Source organism: Microcebus murinus, chromosome 30, assembly GCF_040939455.1.
Source record: "Microcebus murinus isolate Inina chromosome 30, M.murinus_Inina_mat1.0, whole genome shotgun sequence".
Taxonomy (NCBI): domain Eukaryota; kingdom Metazoa; phylum Chordata; class Mammalia; order Primates; family Cheirogaleidae; genus Microcebus; species Microcebus murinus.
The window spans coordinates 9579771-9599813 of NC_134133.1; the positions used below are offsets into that span (position 1 = coordinate 9579771).

The 20043-nt window shown below is 61.1% G+C and overlaps 9 non-coding genes across 9 annotated transcripts; all 9 read right to left on the minus strand.

The window, feature by feature from the left end:
* Positions 1–438: 438 nt before the first annotated feature.
* On the minus strand, positions 439–557 carry LOC142865636 (5S ribosomal RNA). The gene has a single exon (XR_012915836.1). It is a non-coding gene; the product is annotated as a 5S ribosomal RNA (ribosomal RNA).
* A 2112-nt stretch (positions 558–2669) lies between these two features.
* On the minus strand, positions 2670–2788 carry LOC142865637 (5S ribosomal RNA). The gene has a single exon (XR_012915837.1). It is a non-coding gene; the product is annotated as a 5S ribosomal RNA (ribosomal RNA).
* A 2110-nt stretch (positions 2789–4898) lies between these two features.
* Positions 4899–5017, minus strand: LOC142865639 (5S ribosomal RNA). Its single transcript, XR_012915839.1, has one exon. It is a non-coding gene; the product is annotated as a 5S ribosomal RNA (ribosomal RNA).
* Positions 5018–7129: 2112 nt separating this feature from the next.
* Positions 7130–7248, minus strand: LOC142865640 (5S ribosomal RNA). Its single transcript, XR_012915840.1, has one exon. It is a non-coding gene; the product is annotated as a 5S ribosomal RNA (ribosomal RNA).
* Positions 7249–9358: 2110 nt separating this feature from the next.
* Positions 9359–9477, minus strand: LOC142865641 (5S ribosomal RNA). Its single transcript, XR_012915841.1, has one exon. It is a non-coding gene; the product is annotated as a 5S ribosomal RNA (ribosomal RNA).
* Positions 9478–11587: 2110 nt separating this feature from the next.
* On the minus strand, positions 11588–11706 carry LOC142865642 (5S ribosomal RNA). The gene has a single exon (XR_012915842.1). It is a non-coding gene; the product is annotated as a 5S ribosomal RNA (ribosomal RNA).
* Positions 11707–13816: 2110 nt separating this feature from the next.
* Positions 13817–13935, minus strand: LOC142865643 (5S ribosomal RNA). Its single transcript, XR_012915843.1, has one exon. It is a non-coding gene; the product is annotated as a 5S ribosomal RNA (ribosomal RNA).
* Positions 13936–16045: 2110 nt separating this feature from the next.
* LOC142865644 (5S ribosomal RNA) lies at positions 16046–16164 on the minus strand. Its single transcript, XR_012915844.1, has one exon. It is a non-coding gene; the product is annotated as a 5S ribosomal RNA (ribosomal RNA).
* A 2110-nt stretch (positions 16165–18274) lies between these two features.
* LOC142865645 (5S ribosomal RNA) lies at positions 18275–18393 on the minus strand. Its single transcript, XR_012915845.1, has one exon. It is a non-coding gene; the product is annotated as a 5S ribosomal RNA (ribosomal RNA).
* Positions 18394–20043: the final 1650 nt, after the last annotated feature.

Genomic DNA, 20043 nt, shown 5'->3' on the forward strand with positions numbered 1-20043 from the left:
CGAAAAGAAGAGTAAAATGAGGCCTGTCCAGCAGGTCTGGGTGTGACTCCGGATCCCCCAACATGCGGTGCCACCACCAGAGATTCCTGCGTGTAGCCCATAGAACCCCAAAAGCAACGGGACGAGTTCTGGTCACATGCTCCCTCAAAATGACATCCTGGCCTTCTTCTGGAACTCCCTCCCCTCCCAGACTCTCAAGGTTTCCTCCAGCGTGTGGGTTCCCACAGAGCAGACCTTTGGTCTGAGACCTGACAGTCCAGGTGCCACGCCTGCTGCCGCGTGGCGGCGGTGTCGCTGCTCGGGACAAGAGGAGGCCCCACGGAGCAGGCTGGGGCGCCAGGCACCGTGACGGGGGCTGAGGGTGGGGGTGACTCCCGGGCCCGCCGCCGCCGCCGCCGCCGGGCTCCCAGAAGGGGGACAGAACAGAAAAAAAAAAAAAGCCTACGGCACCCGGTATTCCCAGGCGGTCTCCCATCCAAGTACTAACCAGGCCCGACCCTGCTTAGCTTCCGAGATCAGACGAGATCGGGCGCGTTCAGGGTGGTGTGGCCGTAGACGGTGGAGGGCGCCCGTGCCCCGCTCAAGAAGCCGAGCCTCTCTGCGCTTCCCCGCGCCTCCTCCCGCCCCAGGCCCCGCGCCGAAGCTGACCCGCGCGTGGCCGGGACGGGCCTGTTAAGTTCTCTGGCCAGCCGGGTCCCGCGGGCTCCTCGGGACGGTGGTGCCGTGTGGGGCGGGGTGGGGGGCTGTCCACGCACGCACACACACACACACACACACACAAGATGCGCCTCCACTTGTGGACCCGCCAAGGTGGAGACGTTCCAGCCCCCCTCCTCTCCTGGCCTCGCCTCCCTCACCTACACGCCCCCCACCCCCAGCGCGCCGCTGCTGACTGCGCATGCGCGGGCGCTCGCCCTTTGAAGCCAGGGGCCGCCCTCCCCCACAACCCCTTTCAGCTGCGCCCCCGCCCTGCGTGTGGGCTGCCGCCTATCCGCCCGCCCGGGCCAGGGCTGGGGCACAGCGCATGGGGGAGGGGAGCGAGTGTAGGGGCGCCTCTCGGGACGTGTGCCATGCGTGGGGTGCGGTGGGGTGGTTTCGGGGGCGCTGAAGAAATCAGTCCCCTCCATCTCCTACCTCTGGAAAACCCCCAAGCCCTTGCAGAACTGCCGGCACCGCTACCGTGGGGGCCGGGACCCCACTCTGTGTCGTCCTGTGGCCCAGTCCAAGGGGCCTGGGCCTGGCCGGGGGTGGATTGGACCCCGACCACCCTGGGGTGTGGGCTTGCTAAAAATCGGCGATTAGATATTGGATTCGAGGTTCATTGAGGTCATTTCACTAAGGAATGCACCGTAAAGACTTTCCTAATACATTTGTGAGGGTGGCAACAGAGAGAGGATTTTCAAGCTGGCAGAATAGGCGAGGAAAGGCTGAGGAAATTCCCAAACCCAGGAAGGAAGACTTTCTCGAAATGGAAGACAGAAACGAGCAAACAGAAACACCGGTAGCCCGCCCGGATCAGAGTCTGCTCCTAAGAGAAAGTACCCTGAGCAGGTTCACCCGTGGGTCGCGAGCGGCATTCAGCAGAGCGAGGCCCGCACTCTATGCGAAAGACACCTGCGCTCGGGTGTCTGTGGCGGCACAATTCACAATTGCAAAGATGTGGAAGCGACCCGGTTGCCCATCGATCCATGAGTGGATTAATAAAATGTGGTGCCTGACAACCACGGAGTGCTATTCAGCTATGAGAGACAGCGGTGAGAGGGCACCTCTCGTGTTCTCCTGGCCGGAGCTGGAACCCGTCCCGGTAAGCCAAGTAAGTATCCCAAGAATGGACACGCGAGCACCACGTGCGCGCGCTCACCAGCAAATTGGCACGAACTGGTGGACACCTTATGGACATAGAGGAATCACCTTCATCCGGTGGGGGGAGCGGATGGGCATACACATCCATCAGGACTGGGGTGGGTGCGCACCAACTGGGGGATGGGCACGCTCCAAGCTCTGACTCGAGGGGGGAGGCGGGGAAAGGGCGATGTACCTGACCTTGACATTGGTACCCCCACAATACGCTGGAAAAACACGAGAGACAAATGAATAAGAAAACAGGGGGGAGGGGGGCACCGGCAATACATGCAGCCTTAATACTTGTACTCCCATAACCTGCTTGAAAAGAGAGAGAAAAGAAAATGCAATAATAGAGATAAGGGACATTTTTTAAAAAACTGAATCCGAAAAGAAGAGTAAAATGAGGCCTGTCCAGCAGGTCTGGGTGTGACTCCGGATCCCCCAACATGCGGTGCCACCACCAGAGATTCCTGCGTGTAGCCCATAGAACCCCAAAAGCAACGGGACGAGTTCTGGTCACATGCTCCCTCAAAATGACATCCTGGCCTTCTTCTGGAACTCCCTCCCCTCCCAGACTCTCAAGGTTTCCTCCAGCGTGTGGGTTCCCACAGAGCAGACCTTTGGTCTGAGACCTGACAGTCCAGGTGCCACGCCTGCTGCCGCGTGGCGGCGGTGTCGCTGCTCGGGACAAGAGGAGGCCCCACGGAGCAGGCTGGGGCGCCAGGCACCGTGACGGGGGCTGAGGGTGGGGGTGACTCCCGGGCCCGCCGCCGCCGCCGCCGCCGGGCTCCCAGAAGGGGGACAGAACAGAAAAAAAAAAAAAAAGCCTACGGCACCCGGTATTCCCAGGCGGTCTCCCATCCAAGTACTAACCAGGCCCGACCCTGCTTAGCTTCCGAGATCAGACGAGATCGGGCGCGTTCAGGGTGGTGTGGCCGTAGACGGTGGAGGGCGCCCGTGCCCCGCTCAAGAAGCCGAGCCTCTCTGCGCTTCCCCGCGCCTCCTCCCGCCCCAGGCCCCGCGCCGAAGCTGACCCGCGCGTGGCCGGGACGGGCCTGTTAAGTTCTCTGGCCAGCCGGGTCCCGCGGGCTCCTCGGGACGGTGGTGCCGTGTGGGGCGGGGTGGGGGGCTGTCCACGCACGCACACACACACACACACACACAAGATGCGCCTCCACTTGTGGACCCGCCAAGGTGGAGACGTTCCAGCCCCCCTCCTCTCCTGGCCTCGCCTCCCTCACCTACCCGCCCCCCACCCCCAGCGCGCCGCTGCTGACTGCGCATGCGCGGGCGCTCGCCCTTTGAAGCCAGGGGCCGCCCTCCCCCACAACCCCTTTCAGCTGCGCCCCCGCCCTGCGTGTGGGCTGCCGCCTATCCGCCCGCCCGGGCCAGGGCTGGGGCACAGCGCATGGGGGAGGGGAGCGAGTGTAGGGGCGCCTCTCGGGACGTGTGCCATGCGTGGGGTGCGGTGGGGTGGTTTCGGGGGCGCTGAAGAAATCAGTCCCCTCCATCTCCTACCTCTGGAAAACCCCCAAGCCCTTGCAGAACTGCCGGCACCGCTACCGTGGGGGCCGGGACCCCACTCTGTGTCGTCCTGTGGCCCAGTCCAAGGGGCCTGGGCCTGGCCGGGGGTGGATTGGACCCCGACCACCCTGGGGTGTGGGCTTGCTAAAAATCGGCGATTAGATATTGGATTCGAGGTTCATTGAGGTCATTTCACTAAGGAATGCACCGTAAAGACTTTCCTAATACATTTGTGAGGGTGGCAACAGAGAGAGGATTTTCAAGCTGGCAGAATAGGCGAGGAAAGGCTGAGGAAATTCCCAAACCCAGGAAGGAAGACTTTCTCGAAATGGAAGACAGAAACGAGCAAACAGAAACACCGGTAGCCCGCCCGGATCAGAGTCTGCTCCTAAGAGAAAGTACCCTGAGCAGGTTCACCCGTGGGTCGCGAGCGGCATTCAGCAGAGCGAGGCCCGCACTCTATGCGAAAGACACCTGCGCTCGGGTGTCTGTGGCGGCACAATTCACAATTGCAAAGATGTGGAAGCGACCCGGTTGCCCATCGATCCATGAGTGGATTAATAAAATGTGGTGCCTGACAACCACGGAGTGCTATTCAGCTATGAGAGACAGCGGTGAGAGGGCACCTCTCGTGTTCTCCTGGCCGGAGCTGGAACCCGTCCCGGTAAGCCAAGTAAGTATCCCAAGAATGGACACGCGAGCACCACGTGCGCGCGCTCACCAGCAAATTGGCACGAACTGGTGGACACCTTATGGACATAGAGGAATCACCTTCATCCGGTGGGGGGAGCGGATGGGCATACACATCCATCAGGACTGGGGTGGGTGCGCACCAACTGGGGGATGGGCACGCTCCAAGCTCTGACTCGAGGGGGGAGGCGGGGAAAGGGCGATGTACCTGACCTTGACATTGGTACCCCCACAATACGCTGGAAAAACACGAGAGACAAATGAATAAGAAAACAGGGGGGAGGGGGGCACCGGCAATACATGCAGCCTTAATACTTGTACTCCCATAACCTGCTTGAAAAGAGAGAGAAAAGAAAATGCAATAATAGAGATAAGGGACATTTTTTAAAAAACTGAATCCGAAAAGAAGAGTAAAATGAGGCCTGTCCAGCAGGTCTGGGTGTGACTCCGGATCCCCCAACATGCGGTGCCACCACCAGAGATTCCTGCGTGTAGCCCATAGAACCCCAAAAGCAACGGGACGAGTTCTGGTCACATGCTCCCTCAAAATGACATCCTGGCCTTCTTCTGGAACTCCCTCCCCTCCCAGACTCTCAAGGTTTCCTCCAGCGTGTGGGTTCCCACAGAGCAGACCTTTGGTCTGAGACCTGACAGTCCAGGTGCCACGCCTGCTGCCGCGTGGCGGCGGTGTCGCTGCTCGGGACAAGAGGAGGCCCCACGGAGCAGGCTGGGGCGCCAGGCACCGTGACGGGGGCTGAGGGTGGGGGTGACTCCCGGGCCCGCCGCCGCCGCCGCCGCCGGGCTCCCAGAAGGGGGACAGAACAGAAAAAAAAAAAAAAAGCCTACGGCACCCGGTATTCCCAGGCGGTCTCCCATCCAAGTACTAACCAGGCCCGACCCTGCTTAGCTTCCGAGATCAGACGAGATCGGGCGCGTTCAGGGTGGTGTGGCCGTAGACGGTGGAGGGCGCCCGTGCCCCGCTCAAGAAGCCGAGCCTCTCTGCGCTTCCCCGCGCCTCCTCCCGCCCCAGGCCCCGCGCCGAAGCTGACCCGCGCGTGGCCGGGACGGGCCTGTTAAGTTCTCTGGCCAGCCGGGTCCCGCGGGCTCCTCGGGACGGTGGTGCCGTGTGGGGCGGGGTGGGGGGCTGTCCACGCACGCACACACACACACACACACACACAAGATGCGCCTCCACTTGTGGACCCGCCAAGGTGGAGACGTTCCAGCCCCCCTCCTCTCCTGGCCTCGCCTCCCTCACCTACACGCCCCCCACCCCCAGCGCGCCGCTGCTGACTGCGCATGCGCGGGCGCTCGCCCTTTGAAGCCAGGGGCCGCCCTCCCCCACAACCCCTTTCAGCTGCGCCCCCGCCCTGCGTGTGGGCTGCCGCCTATCCGCCCGCCCGGGCCAGGGCTGGGGCACAGCGCATGGGGGAGGGGAGCGAGTGTAGGGGCGCCTCTCGGGACGTGTGCCATGCGTGGGGTGCGGTGGGGTGGTTTCGGGGGCGCTGAAGAAATCAGTCCCCTCCATCTCCTACCTCTGGAAAACCCCCAAGCCCTTGCAGAACTGCCGGCACCGCTACCGTGGGGGCCGGGACCCCACTCTGTGTCGTCCTGTGGCCCAGTCCAAGGGGCCTGGGCCTGGCCGGGGGTGGATTGGACCCCGACCACCCTGGGGTGTGGGCTTGCTAAAAATCGGCGATTAGATATTGGATTCGAGGTTCATTGAGGTCATTTCACTAAGGAATGCACCGTAAAGACTTTCCTAATACATTTGTGAGGGTGGCAACAGAGAGAGGATTTTCAAGCTGGCAGAATAGGCGAGGAAAGGCTGAGGAAATTCCCAAACCCAGGAAGGAAGACTTTCTCGAAATGGAAGACAGAAACGAGCAAACAGAAACACCGGTAGCCCGCCCGGATCAGAGTCTGCTCCTAAGAGAAAGTACCCTGAGCAGGTTCACCCGTGGGTCGCGAGCGGCATTCAGCAGAGCGAGGCCCGCACTCTATGCGAAAGACACCTGCGCTCGGGTGTCTGTGGCGGCACAATTCACAATTGCAAAGATGTGGAAGCGACCCGGTTGCCCATCGATCCATGAGTGGATTAATAAAATGTGGTGCCTGACAACCACGGAGTGCTATTCAGCTATGAGAGACAGCGGTGAGAGGGCACCTCTCGTGTTCTCCTGGCCGGAGCTGGAACCCGTCCCGGTAAGCCAAGTAAGTATCCCAAGAATGGACACGCGAGCACCACGTGCGCGCGCTCACCAGCAAATTGGCACGAACTGGTGGACACCTTATGGACATAGAGGAATCACCTTCATCCGGTGGGGGGAGCGGATGGGCATACACATCCATCAGGACTGGGGTGGGTGCGCACCAACTGGGGGATGGGCACGCTCCAAGCTCTGACTCGAGGGGGGAGGCGGGGAAAGGGCGATGTACCTGACCTTGACATTGGTACCCCCACAATACGCTGGAAAAACACGAGAGACAAATGAATAAGAAAACAGGGGGGAGGGGGGCACCGGCAATACATGCAGCCTTAATACTTGTACTCCCATAACCTGCTTGAAAAGAGAGAGAAAAGAAAATGCAATAATAGAGATAAGGGACATTTTTTAAAAAACTGAATCCGAAAAGAAGAGTAAAATGAGGCCTGTCCAGCAGGTCTGGGTGTGACTCCGGATCCCCCAACATGCGGTGCCACCACCAGAGATTCCTGCGTGTAGCCCATAGAACCCCAAAAGCAACGGGACGAGTTCTGGTCACATGCTCCCTCAAAATGACATCCTGGCCTTCTTCTGGAACTCCCTCCCCTCCCAGACTCTCAAGGTTTCCTCCAGCGTGTGGGTTCCCACAGAGCAGACCTTTGGTCTGAGACCTGACAGTCCAGGTGCCACGCCTGCTGCCGCGTGGCGGCGGTGTCGCTGCTCGGGACAAGAGGAGGCCCCACGGAGCAGGCTGGGGCGCCAGGCACCGTGACGGGGGCTGAGGGTGGGGGTGACTCCCGGGCCCGCCGCCGCCGCCGCCGCCGGGCTCCCAGAAGGGGGACAGAACAGAAAAAAAAAAAAAAAGCCTACGGCACCCGGTATTCCCAGGCGGTCTCCCATCCAAGTACTAACCAGGCCCGACCCTGCTTAGCTTCCGAGATCAGACGAGATCGGGCGCGTTCAGGGTGGTGTGGCCGTAGACGGTGGAGGGCGCCCGTGCCCCGCTCAAGAAGCCGAGCCTCTCTGCGCTTCCCCGCGCCTCCTCCCGCCCCAGGCCCCGCGCCGAAGCTGACCCGCGCGTGGCCGGGACGGGCCTGTTAAGTTCTCTGGCCAGCCGGGTCCCGCGGGCTCCTCGGGACGGTGGTGCCGTGTGGGGCGGGGTGGGGGGCTGTCCACGCACGCACACACACACACACACACACAAGATGCGCCTCCACTTGTGGACCCGCCAAGGTGGAGACGTTCCAGCCCCCCTCCTCTCCTGGCCTCGCCTCCCTCACCTACCCGCCCCCCACCCCCAGCGCGCCGCTGCTGACTGCGCATGCGCGGGCGCTCGCCCTTTGAAGCCAGGGGCCGCCCTCCCCCACAACCCCTTTCAGCTGCGCCCCCGCCCTGCGTGTGGGCTGCCGCCTATCCGCCCGCCCGGGCCAGGGCTGGGGCACAGCGCATGGGGGAGGGGAGCGAGTGTAGGGGCGCCTCTCGGGACGTGTGCCATGCGTGGGGTGCGGTGGGGTGGTTTCGGGGGCGCTGAAGAAATCAGTCCCCTCCATCTCCTACCTCTGGAAAACCCCCAAGCCCTTGCAGAACTGCCGGCACCGCTACCGTGGGGGCCGGGACCCCACTCTGTGTCGTCCTGTGGCCCAGTCCAAGGGGCCTGGGCCTGGCCGGGGGTGGATTGGACCCCGACCACCCTGGGGTGTGGGCTTGCTAAAAATCGGCGATTAGATATTGGATTCGAGGTTCATTGAGGTCATTTCACTAAGGAATGCACCGTAAAGACTTTCCTAATACATTTGTGAGGGTGGCAACAGAGAGAGGATTTTCAAGCTGGCAGAATAGGCGAGGAAAGGCTGAGGAAATTCCCAAACCCAGGAAGGAAGACTTTCTCGAAATGGAAGACAGAAACGAGCAAACAGAAACACCGGTAGCCCGCCCGGATCAGAGTCTGCTCCTAAGAGAAAGTACCCTGAGCAGGTTCACCCGTGGGTCGCGAGCGGCATTCAGCAGAGCGAGGCCCGCACTCTATGCGAAAGACACCTGCGCTCGGGTGTCTGTGGCGGCACAATTCACAATTGCAAAGATGTGGAAGCGACCCGGTTGCCCATCGATCCATGAGTGGATTAATAAAATGTGGTGCCTGACAACCACGGAGTGCTATTCAGCTATGAGAGACAGCGGTGAGAGGGCACCTCTCGTGTTCTCCTGGCCGGAGCTGGAACCCGTCCCGGTAAGCCAAGTAAGTATCCCAAGAATGGACACGCGAGCACCACGTGCGCGCGCTCACCAGCAAATTGGCACGAACTGGTGGACACCTTATGGACATAGAGGAATCACCTTCATCCGGTGGGGGGAGCGGATGGGCATACACATCCATCAGGACTGGGGTGGGTGCGCACCAACTGGGGGATGGGCACGCTCCAAGCTCTGACTCGAGGGGGGAGGCGGGGAAAGGGCGATGTACCTGACCTTGACATTGGTACCCCCACAATACGCTGGAAAAACACGAGAGACAAATGAATAAGAAAACAGGGGGGAGGGGGGCACCGGCAATACATGCAGCCTTAATACTTGTACTCCCATAACCTGCTTGAAAAGAGAGAGAAAAGAAAATGCAATAATAGAGATAAGGGACATTTTTTAAAAAACTGAATCCGAAAAGAAGAGTAAAATGAGGCCTGTCCAGCAGGTCTGGGTGTGACTCCGGATCCCCCAACATGCGGTGCCACCACCAGAGATTCCTGCGTGTAGCCCATAGAACCCCAAAAGCAACGGGACGAGTTCTGGTCACATGCTCCCTCAAAATGACATCCTGGCCTTCTTCTGGAACTCCCTCCCCTCCCAGACTCTCAAGGTTTCCTCCAGCGTGTGGGTTCCCACAGAGCAGACCTTTGGTCTGAGACCTGACAGTCCAGGTGCCACGCCTGCTGCCGCGTGGCGGCGGTGTCGCTGCTCGGGACAAGAGGAGGCCCCACGGAGCAGGCTGGGGCGCCAGGCACCGTGACGGGGGCTGAGGGTGGGGGTGACTCCCGGGCCCGCCGCCGCCGCCGCCGCCGGGCTCCCAGAAGGGGGACAGAACAGAAAAAAAAAAAAAAAGCCTACGGCACCCGGTATTCCCAGGCGGTCTCCCATCCAAGTACTAACCAGGCCCGACCCTGCTTAGCTTCCGAGATCAGACGAGATCGGGCGCGTTCAGGGTGGTGTGGCCGTAGACGGTGGAGGGCGCCCGTGCCCCGCTCAAGAAGCCGAGCCTCTCTGCGCTTCCCCGCGCCTCCTCCCGCCCCAGGCCCCGCGCCGAAGCTGACCCGCGCGTGGCCGGGACGGGCCTGTTAAGTTCTCTGGCCAGCCGGGTCCCGCGGGCTCCTCGGGACGGTGGTGCCGTGTGGGGCGGGGTGGGGGGCTGTCCACGCACGCACACACACACACACACACACAAGATGCGCCTCCACTTGTGGACCCGCCAAGGTGGAGACGTTCCAGCCCCCCTCCTCTCCTGGCCTCGCCTCCCTCACCTACCCGCCCCCCACCCCCAGCGCGCCGCTGCTGACTGCGCATGCGCGGGCGCTCGCCCTTTGAAGCCAGGGGCCGCCCTCCCCCACAACCCCTTTCAGCTGCGCCCCCGCCCTGCGTGTGGGCTGCCGCCTATCCGCCCGCCCGGGCCAGGGCTGGGGCACAGCGCATGGGGGAGGGGAGCGAGTGTAGGGGCGCCTCTCGGGACGTGTGCCATGCGTGGGGTGCGGTGGGGTGGTTTCGGGGGCGCTGAAGAAATCAGTCCCCTCCATCTCCTACCTCTGGAAAACCCCCAAGCCCTTGCAGAACTGCCGGCACCGCTACCGTGGGGGCCGGGACCCCACTCTGTGTCGTCCTGTGGCCCAGTCCAAGGGGCCTGGGCCTGGCCGGGGGTGGATTGGACCCCGACCACCCTGGGGTGTGGGCTTGCTAAAAATCGGCGATTAGATATTGGATTCGAGGTTCATTGAGGTCATTTCACTAAGGAATGCACCGTAAAGACTTTCCTAATACATTTGTGAGGGTGGCAACAGAGAGAGGATTTTCAAGCTGGCAGAATAGGCGAGGAAAGGCTGAGGAAATTCCCAAACCCAGGAAGGAAGACTTTCTCGAAATGGAAGACAGAAACGAGCAAACAGAAACACCGGTAGCCCGCCCGGATCAGAGTCTGCTCCTAAGAGAAAGTACCCTGAGCAGGTTCACCCGTGGGTCGCGAGCGGCATTCAGCAGAGCGAGGCCCGCACTCTATGCGAAAGACACCTGCGCTCGGGTGTCTGTGGCGGCACAATTCACAATTGCAAAGATGTGGAAGCGACCCGGTTGCCCATCGATCCATGAGTGGATTAATAAAATGTGGTGCCTGACAACCACGGAGTGCTATTCAGCTATGAGAGACAGCGGTGAGAGGGCACCTCTCGTGTTCTCCTGGCCGGAGCTGGAACCCGTCCCGGTAAGCCAAGTAAGTATCCCAAGAATGGACACGCGAGCACCACGTGCGCGCGCTCACCAGCAAATTGGCACGAACTGGTGGACACCTTATGGACATAGAGGAATCACCTTCATCCGGTGGGGGGAGCGGATGGGCATACACATCCATCAGGACTGGGGTGGGTGCGCACCAACTGGGGGATGGGCACGCTCCAAGCTCTGACTCGAGGGGGGAGGCGGGGAAAGGGCGATGTACCTGACCTTGACATTGGTACCCCCACAATACGCTGGAAAAACACGAGAGACAAATGAATAAGAAAACAGGGGGGAGGGGGGCACCGGCAATACATGCAGCCTTAATACTTGTACTCCCATAACCTGCTTGAAAAGAGAGAGAAAAGAAAATGCAATAATAGAGATAAGGGACATTTTTTAAAAAACTGAATCCGAAAAGAAGAGTAAAATGAGGCCTGTCCAGCAGGTCTGGGTGTGACTCCGGATCCCCCAACATGCGGTGCCACCACCAGAGATTCCTGCGTGTAGCCCATAGAACCCCAAAAGCAACGGGACGAGTTCTGGTCACATGCTCCCTCAAAATGACATCCTGGCCTTCTTCTGGAACTCCCTCCCCTCCCAGACTCTCAAGGTTTCCTCCAGCGTGTGGGTTCCCACAGAGCAGACCTTTGGTCTGAGACCTGACAGTCCAGGTGCCACGCCTGCTGCCGCGTGGCGGCGGTGTCGCTGCTCGGGACAAGAGGAGGCCCCACGGAGCAGGCTGGGGCGCCAGGCACCGTGACGGGGGCTGAGGGTGGGGGTGACTCCCGGGCCCGCCGCCGCCGCCGCCGCCGGGCTCCCAGAAGGGGGACAGAACAGAAAAAAAAAAAAAAAGCCTACGGCACCCGGTATTCCCAGGCGGTCTCCCATCCAAGTACTAACCAGGCCCGACCCTGCTTAGCTTCCGAGATCAGACGAGATCGGGCGCGTTCAGGGTGGTGTGGCCGTAGACGGTGGAGGGCGCCCGTGCCCCGCTCAAGAAGCCGAGCCTCTCTGCGCTTCCCCGCGCCTCCTCCCGCCCCAGGCCCCGCGCCGAAGCTGACCCGCGCGTGGCCGGGACGGGCCTGTTAAGTTCTCTGGCCAGCCGGGTCCCGCGGGCTCCTCGGGACGGTGGTGCCGTGTGGGGCGGGGTGGGGGGCTGTCCACGCACGCACACACACACACACACACACAAGATGCGCCTCCACTTGTGGACCCGCCAAGGTGGAGACGTTCCAGCCCCCCTCCTCTCCTGGCCTCGCCTCCCTCACCTACCCGCCCCCCACCCCCAGCGCGCCGCTGCTGACTGCGCATGCGCGGGCGCTCGCCCTTTGAAGCCAGGGGCCGCCCTCCCCCACAACCCCTTTCAGCTGCGCCCCCGCCCTGCGTGTGGGCTGCCGCCTATCCGCCCGCCCGGGCCAGGGCTGGGGCACAGCGCATGGGGGAGGGGAGCGAGTGTAGGGGCGCCTCTCGGGACGTGTGCCATGCGTGGGGTGCGGTGGGGTGGTTTCGGGGGCGCTGAAGAAATCAGTCCCCTCCATCTCCTACCTCTGGAAAACCCCCAAGCCCTTGCAGAACTGCCGGCACCGCTACCGTGGGGGCCGGGACCCCACTCTGTGTCGTCCTGTGGCCCAGTCCAAGGGGCCTGGGCCTGGCCGGGGGTGGATTGGACCCCGACCACCCTGGGGTGTGGGCTTGCTAAAAATCGGCGATTAGATATTGGATTCGAGGTTCATTGAGGTCATTTCACTAAGGAATGCACCGTAAAGACTTTCCTAATACATTTGTGAGGGTGGCAACAGAGAGAGGATTTTCAAGCTGGCAGAATAGGCGAGGAAAGGCTGAGGAAATTCCCAAACCCAGGAAGGAAGACTTTCTCGAAATGGAAGACAGAAACGAGCAAACAGAAACACCGGTAGCCCGCCCGGATCAGAGTCTGCTCCTAAGAGAAAGTACCCTGAGCAGGTTCACCCGTGGGTCGCGAGCGGCATTCAGCAGAGCGAGGCCCGCACTCTATGCGAAAGACACCTGCGCTCGGGTGTCTGTGGCGGCACAATTCACAATTGCAAAGATGTGGAAGCGACCCGGTTGCCCATCGATCCATGAGTGGATTAATAAAATGTGGTGCCTGACAACCACGGAGTGCTATTCAGCTATGAGAGACAGCGGTGAGAGGGCACCTCTCGTGTTCTCCTGGCCGGAGCTGGAACCCGTCCCGGTAAGCCAAGTAAGTATCCCAAGAATGGACACGCGAGCACCACGTGCGCGCGCTCACCAGCAAATTGGCACGAACTGGTGGACACCTTATGGACATAGAGGAATCACCTTCATCCGGTGGGGGGAGCGGATGGGCATACACATCCATCAGGACTGGGGTGGGTGCGCACCAACTGGGGGATGGGCACGCTCCAAGCTCTGACTCGAGGGGGGAGGCGGGGAAAGGGCGATGTACCTGACCTTGACATTGGTACCCCCACAATACGCTGGAAAAACACGAGAGACAAATGAATAAGAAAACAGGGGGGAGGGGGGCACCGGCAATACATGCAGCCTTAATACTTGTACTCCCATAACCTGCTTGAAAAGAGAGAGAAAAGAAAATGCAATAATAGAGATAAGGGACATTTTTTAAAAAACTGAATCCGAAAAGAAGAGTAAAATGAGGCCTGTCCAGCAGGTCTGGGTGTGACTCCGGATCCCCCAACATGCGGTGCCACCACCAGAGATTCCTGCGTGTAGCCCATAGAACCCCAAAAGCAACGGGACGAGTTCTGGTCACATGCTCCCTCAAAATGACATCCTGGCCTTCTTCTGGAACTCCCTCCCCTCCCAGACTCTCAAGGTTTCCTCCAGCGTGTGGGTTCCCACAGAGCAGACCTTTGGTCTGAGACCTGACAGTCCAGGTGCCACGCCTGCTGCCGCGTGGCGGCGGTGTCGCTGCTCGGGACAAGAGGAGGCCCCACGGAGCAGGCTGGGGCGCCAGGCACCGTGACGGGGGCTGAGGGTGGGGGTGACTCCCGGGCCCGCCGCCGCCGCCGCCGCCGGGCTCCCAGAAGGGGGACAGAACAGAAAAAAAAAAAAAAAGCCTACGGCACCCGGTATTCCCAGGCGGTCTCCCATCCAAGTACTAACCAGGCCCGACCCTGCTTAGCTTCCGAGATCAGACGAGATCGGGCGCGTTCAGGGTGGTGTGGCCGTAGACGGTGGAGGGCGCCCGTGCCCCGCTCAAGAAGCCGAGCCTCTCTGCGCTTCCCCGCGCCTCCTCCCGCCCCAGGCCCCGCGCCGAAGCTGACCCGCGCGTGGCCGGGACGGGCCTGTTAAGTTCTCTGGCCAGCCGGGTCCCGCGGGCTCCTCGGGACGGTGGTGCCGTGTGGGGCGGGGTGGGGGGCTGTCCACGCACGCACACACACACACACACACACAAGATGCGCCTCCACTTGTGGACCCGCCAAGGTGGAGACGTTCCAGCCCCCCTCCTCTCCTGGCCTCGCCTCCCTCACCTACCCGCCCCCCACCCCCAGCGCGCCGCTGCTGACTGCGCATGCGCGGGCGCTCGCCCTTTGAAGCCAGGGGCCGCCCTCCCCCACAACCCCTTTCAGCTGCGCCCCCGCCCTGCGTGTGGGCTGCCGCCTATCCGCCCGCCCGGGCCAGGGCTGGGGCACAGCGCATGGGGGAGGGGAGCGAGTGTAGGGGCGCCTCTCGGGACGTGTGCCATGCGTGGGGTGCGGTGGGGTGGTTTCGGGGGCGCTGAAGAAATCAGTCCCCTCCATCTCCTACCTCTGGAAAACCCCCAAGCCCTTGCAGAACTGCCGGCACCGCTACCGTGGGGGCCGGGACCCCACTCTGTGTCGTCCTGTGGCCCAGTCCAAGGGGCCTGGGCCTGGCCGGGGGTGGATTGGACCCCGACCACCCTGGGGTGTGGGCTTGCTAAAAATCGGCGATTAGATATTGGATTCGAGGTTCATTGAGGTCATTTCACTAAGGAATGCACCGTAAAGACTTTCCTAATACATTTGTGAGGGTGGCAACAGAGAGAGGATTTTCAAGCTGGCAGAATAGGCGAGGAAAGGCTGAGGAAATTCCCAAACCCAGGAAGGAAGACTTTCTCGAAATGGAAGACAGAAACGAGCAAACAGAAACACCGGTAGCCCGCCCGGATCAGAGTCTGCTCCTAAGAGAAAGTACCCTGAGCAGGTTCACCCGTGGGTCGCGAGCGGCATTCAGCAGAGCGAGGCCCGCACTCTATGCGAAAGACACCTGCGCTCGGGTGTCTGTGGCGGCACAATTCACAATTGCAAAGATGTGGAAGCGACCCGGTTGCCCATCGATCCATGAGTGGATTAATAAAATGTGGTGCCTGACAACCACGGAGTGCTATTCAGCTATGAGAGACAGCGGTGAGAGGGCACCTCTCGTGTTCTCCTGGCCGGAGCTGGAACCCGTCCCGGTAAGCCAAGTAAGTATCCCAAGAATGGACACGCGAGCACCACGTGCGCGCGCTCACCAGCAAATTGGCACGAACTGGTGGACACCTTATGGACATAGAGGAATCACCTTCATCCGGTGGGGGGAGCGGATGGGCATACACATCCATCAGGACTGGGGTGGGTGCGCACCAACTGGGGGATGGGCACGCTCCAAGCTCTGACTCGAGGGGGGAGGCGGGGAAAGGGCGATGTACCTGACCTTGACATTGGTACCCCCACAATACGCTGGAAAAACACGAGAGACAAATGAATAAGAAAACAGGGGCGAGGGGGGCACCGGCAATACATGCAGCCTTAATACTTGTACTCCCATAACCTGCTTGAAAAGAGAGAGAAAAGAAAATGCAATAATAGAGATAAGGGACATTTTTTAAAAAACTGAATCCGAAAAGAAGAGTAAAATGAGGCCTGTCCAGCAGGTCTGGGTGTGACTCCGGATCCCCCAACATGCGGTGCCACCACCAGAGATTCCTGCGTGTAGCCCATAGAACCCCAAAAGCAACGGGACGAGTTCTGGTCACATGCTCCCTCAAAATGACATCCTGGCCTTCTTCTGGAACTCCCTCCCCTCCCAGACTCTCAAGGTTTCCTCCAGCGTGTGGGTTCCCACAGAGCAGACCTTTGGTCTGAGACCTGACAGTCCAGGTGCCACGCCTGCTGCCGCGTGGCGGCGGTGTCGCTGCTCGGGACAAGAGGAGGCCCCACGGAGCAGGCTGGGGCGCCAGGCACCGTGACGGGGGCTGAGGGTGGGGGTGACTCCCGGGCCCGCCGCCGCCGCCGCCGCCGGGCTCCCAGAAGGGGGACAGAACAGAAAAAAAAAAAAAAAGCCTACGGCACCCGGTATTCCCAGGCGGTCTCCCATCCAAGTACTAACCAGGCCCGACCCTGCTTAGCTTCCGAGATCAGACGAGATCGGGCGCGTTCAGGGTGGTGTGGCCGTAGACGGTGGAGGGCGCCCGTGCCCCGCTCAAGAAGCCGAGCCTCTCTGCGCTTCCCCGCGCCTCCTCCCGCCCCAGGCCCCGCGCCGAAGCTGACCCGCGCGTGGCCGGGACGGGCCTGTTAAGTTCTCTGGCCAGCCGGGTCCCGCGGGCTCCTCGGGACGGTGGTGCCGTGTGGGGCGGGGTGGGGGGCTGTCCACGCACGCACACACACACACACACACACAAGATGCGCCTCCACTTGTGGACCCGCCAAGGTGGAGACGTTCCAGCCCCCCTCCTCTCCTGGCCTCGCCTCCCTCACCTACCCGCCCCCCACCCCCAGCGCGCCGCTGCTGACTGCGCATGCGCGGGCGCTCGCCCTTTGAAGCCAGGGGCCGCCCTCCCCCACAACCCCTTTCAGCTGCGCCCCCGCCCTGCGTGTGGGCTGCCGCCTATCCGCCCGCCCGGGCCAGGGCTGGGGCACAGCGCATGGGGGAGGGGAGCGAGTGTAGGGGCGCCTCTCGGGACGTGTGCCATGCGTGGGGTGCGGTGGGGTGGTTTCGGGGGCGCTGAAGAAATCAGTCCCCTCCATCTCCTACCTCTGGAAAACCCCCAAGCCCTTGCAGAACTGCCGGCACCGCTACCGTGGGGGCCGGGACCCCACTCTGTGTCGTCCTGTGGCCCAGTCCAAGGGGCCTGGGCCTGGCCGGGGGTGGATTGGACCCCGACCACCCTGGGGTGTGGGCTTGCTAAAAATCGGCGATTAGATATTGGATTCGAGGTTCATTGAGGTCATTTCACTAAGGAATGCACCGTAAAGACTTTCCTAATACATTTGTGAGGGTGGCAACAGAGAGAGGATTTTCAAGCTGGCAGAATAGGCGAGGAAAGGCTGAGGAAATTCCCAAACCCAGGAAGGAAGACTTTCTCGAAATGGAAGACAGAAACGAGCAAACAGAAACACCGGTAGCCCGCCCGGATCAGAGTCTGCTCCTAAGAGAAAGTACCCTGAGCAGGTTCACCCGTGGGTCGCGAGCGGCATTCAGCAGAGCGAGGCCCGCACTCTATGCGAAAGACACCTGCGCTCGGGTGTCTGTGGCGGCACAATTCACAATTGCAAAGATGTGGAAGCGACCCGGTTGCCCATCGATCCATGAGTGGATTAATAAAATGTGGTGCCTGACAACCACGGAGTGCTATTCAGCTATGAGAGACAGCGGTGAGAGGGCACCTCTCGTGTTCTCCTGGCCGGAGCTGGAACCCGTCCCGGTAAGCCAAGTAAGTATCCCAAGAATGGACACGCGAGCACCACGTGCGCGCGCTCACCAGCAAATTGGCACGAACTGGTGGACACCTTATGGACATAGAGGAATCACCTTCATCCGGTGGGGGGAGCGGATGGGCATACACATCCATCAGGACTGGGGTGGGTGCGCACCAACTGGGGGATGGGCACGCTCCAAGCTCTGACTCGAGGGGGGAGGCGGGGAAAGGGCGATGTACCTGACCTTGACATTGGTACCCCCACAATACGCTGGAAAAACACGAGAGACAAATGAATAAGAAAACAGGGGCGAGGGGGGCACCGGCAATACATGCAGCCTTAATACTTGTACTCCCATAACCTGCTTGAAAAGAGAGAGAAAAGAAAATGCAATAATAGAGATAAGGGACATTTTTTAAAAAACTGAATCCGAAAAGAAGAGTAAAATGAGGCCTGTCCAGCAGGTCTGGGTGTGACTCCGGATCCCCCAACATGCGGTGCCACCACCAGAGATTCCTGCGTGTAGCCCATAGAACCCCAAAAGCAACGGGACGAGTTCTGGTCACATGCTCCCTCAAAATGACATCCTGGCCTTCTTCTGGAACTCCCTCCCCTCCCAGACTCTCAAGGTTTCCTCCAGCGTGTGGGTTCCCACAGAGCAGACCTTTGGTCTGAGACCTGACAGTCCAGGTGCCACGCCTGCTGCCGCGTGGCGGCGGTGTCGCTGCTCGGGACAAGAGGAGGCCCCACGGAGCAGGCTGGGGCGCCAGGCACCGTGACGGGGGCTGAGGGTGGGGGTGACTCCCGGGCCCGCCGCCGCCGCCGCCGCCGGGCTCCCAGAAGGGGGACAGAACAGAAAAAAAAAAAAAAAGCCTACGGCACCCGGTATTCCCAGGCGGTCTCCCATCCAAGTACTAACCAGGCCCGACCCTGCTTAGCTTCCGAGATCAGACGAGATCGGGCGCGTTCAGGGTGGTGTGGCCGTAGACGGTGGAGGGCGCCCGTGCCCCGCTCAAGAAGCCGAGCCTCTCTGCGCTTCCCCGCGCCTCCTCCCGCCCCAGGCCCCGCGCCGAAGCTGACCCGCGCGTGGCCGGGACGGGCCTGTTAAGTTCTCTGGCCAGCCGGGTCCCGCGGGCTCCTCGGGACGGTGGTGCCGTGTGGGGCGGGGTGGGGGGCTGTCCACGCACGCACACACACACACACACACACAAGATGCGCCTCCACTTGTGGACCCGCCAAGGTGGAGACGTTCCAGCCCCCCTCCTCTCCTGGCCTCGCCTCCCTCACCTACCCGCCCCCCACCCCCAGCGCGCCGCTGCTGACTGCGCATGCGCGGGCGCTCGCCCTTTGAAGCCAGGGGCCGCCCTCCCCCACAACCCCTTTCAGCTGCGCCCCCGCCCTGCGTGTGGGCTGCCGCCTATCCGCCCGCCCGGGCCAGGGCTGGGGCACAGCGCATGGGGGAGGGGAGCGAGTGTAGGGGCGCCTCTCGGGACGTGTGCCATGCGTGGGGTGCGGTGGGGTGGTTTCGGGGGCGCTGAAGAAATCAGTCCCCTCCATCTCCTACCTCTGGAAAACCCCCAAGCCCTTGCAGAACTGCCGGCACCGCTACCGTGGGGGCCGGGACCCCACTCTGTGTCGTCCTGTGGCCCAGTCCAAGGGGCCTGGGCCTGGCCGGGGGTGGATTGGACCCCGACCACCCTGGGGTGTGGGCTTGCTAAAAATCGGCGATTAGATATTGGATTCGAGGTTCATTGAGGTCATTTCACTAAGGAATGCACCGTAAAGACTTTCCTAATACATTTGTGAGGGTGGCAACAGAGAGAGGATTTTCAAGCTGGCAGAATAGGCGAGGAAAGGCTGAGGAAATTCCCAAACCCAGGAAGGAAGACTTTCTCGAAATGGAAGACAGAAACGAGCAAACAGAAACACCGGTAGCCCGCCCGGATCAGAGTCTGCTCCTAAGAGAAAGTACCCTGAGCAGGTTCACCCGTGGGTCGCGAGCGGCATTCAGCAGAGCGAGGCCCGCACTCTATGCGAAAGACACCTGCGCTCGGGTGTCTGTGGCGGCACAATTCACAATTGCAAAGATGTGGAAGCGACCCGGTTGCCCATCGATCCATGAGTGGATTAATAAAATGTGGTGCCTGACAACCACGGAGTGCTATTCAGCTATGAGAGACAGCGGTGAGAGGGCACCTCTCGTGTTCTCCTGGCCGGAGCTGGAACCCGTCCCGGTAAGCCAAGTAAGTATCCCAAGAATGGACACGCGAGCACCACGTGCGCGCGCTCACCAGCAAATTGGCACGAACTGGTGGACACCTTATGGACATAGAGGAATCACCTTCATCCGGTGGGGGGAGCGGATGGGCATACACATCCATCAGGACTGGGGTGGGTGCGCACCAACTGGGGGATGGGCACGCTCCAAGCTCTGACTCGAGGGGGGAGGCGGGGAAAGGGCGATGTACCTGACCTTGACATTGGTACCCCCACAATACGCTGGAAAAACACGAGAGACAAATGAATAAGAAAACAGGGGGGAGGGGGGCACCGGCAATACATGCAGCCTTAATACTTGTACTCCCATAACCTGCTTGAAAAGAGAGAGAAAAGAAAATGCAATAATAGAGATAAGGGAC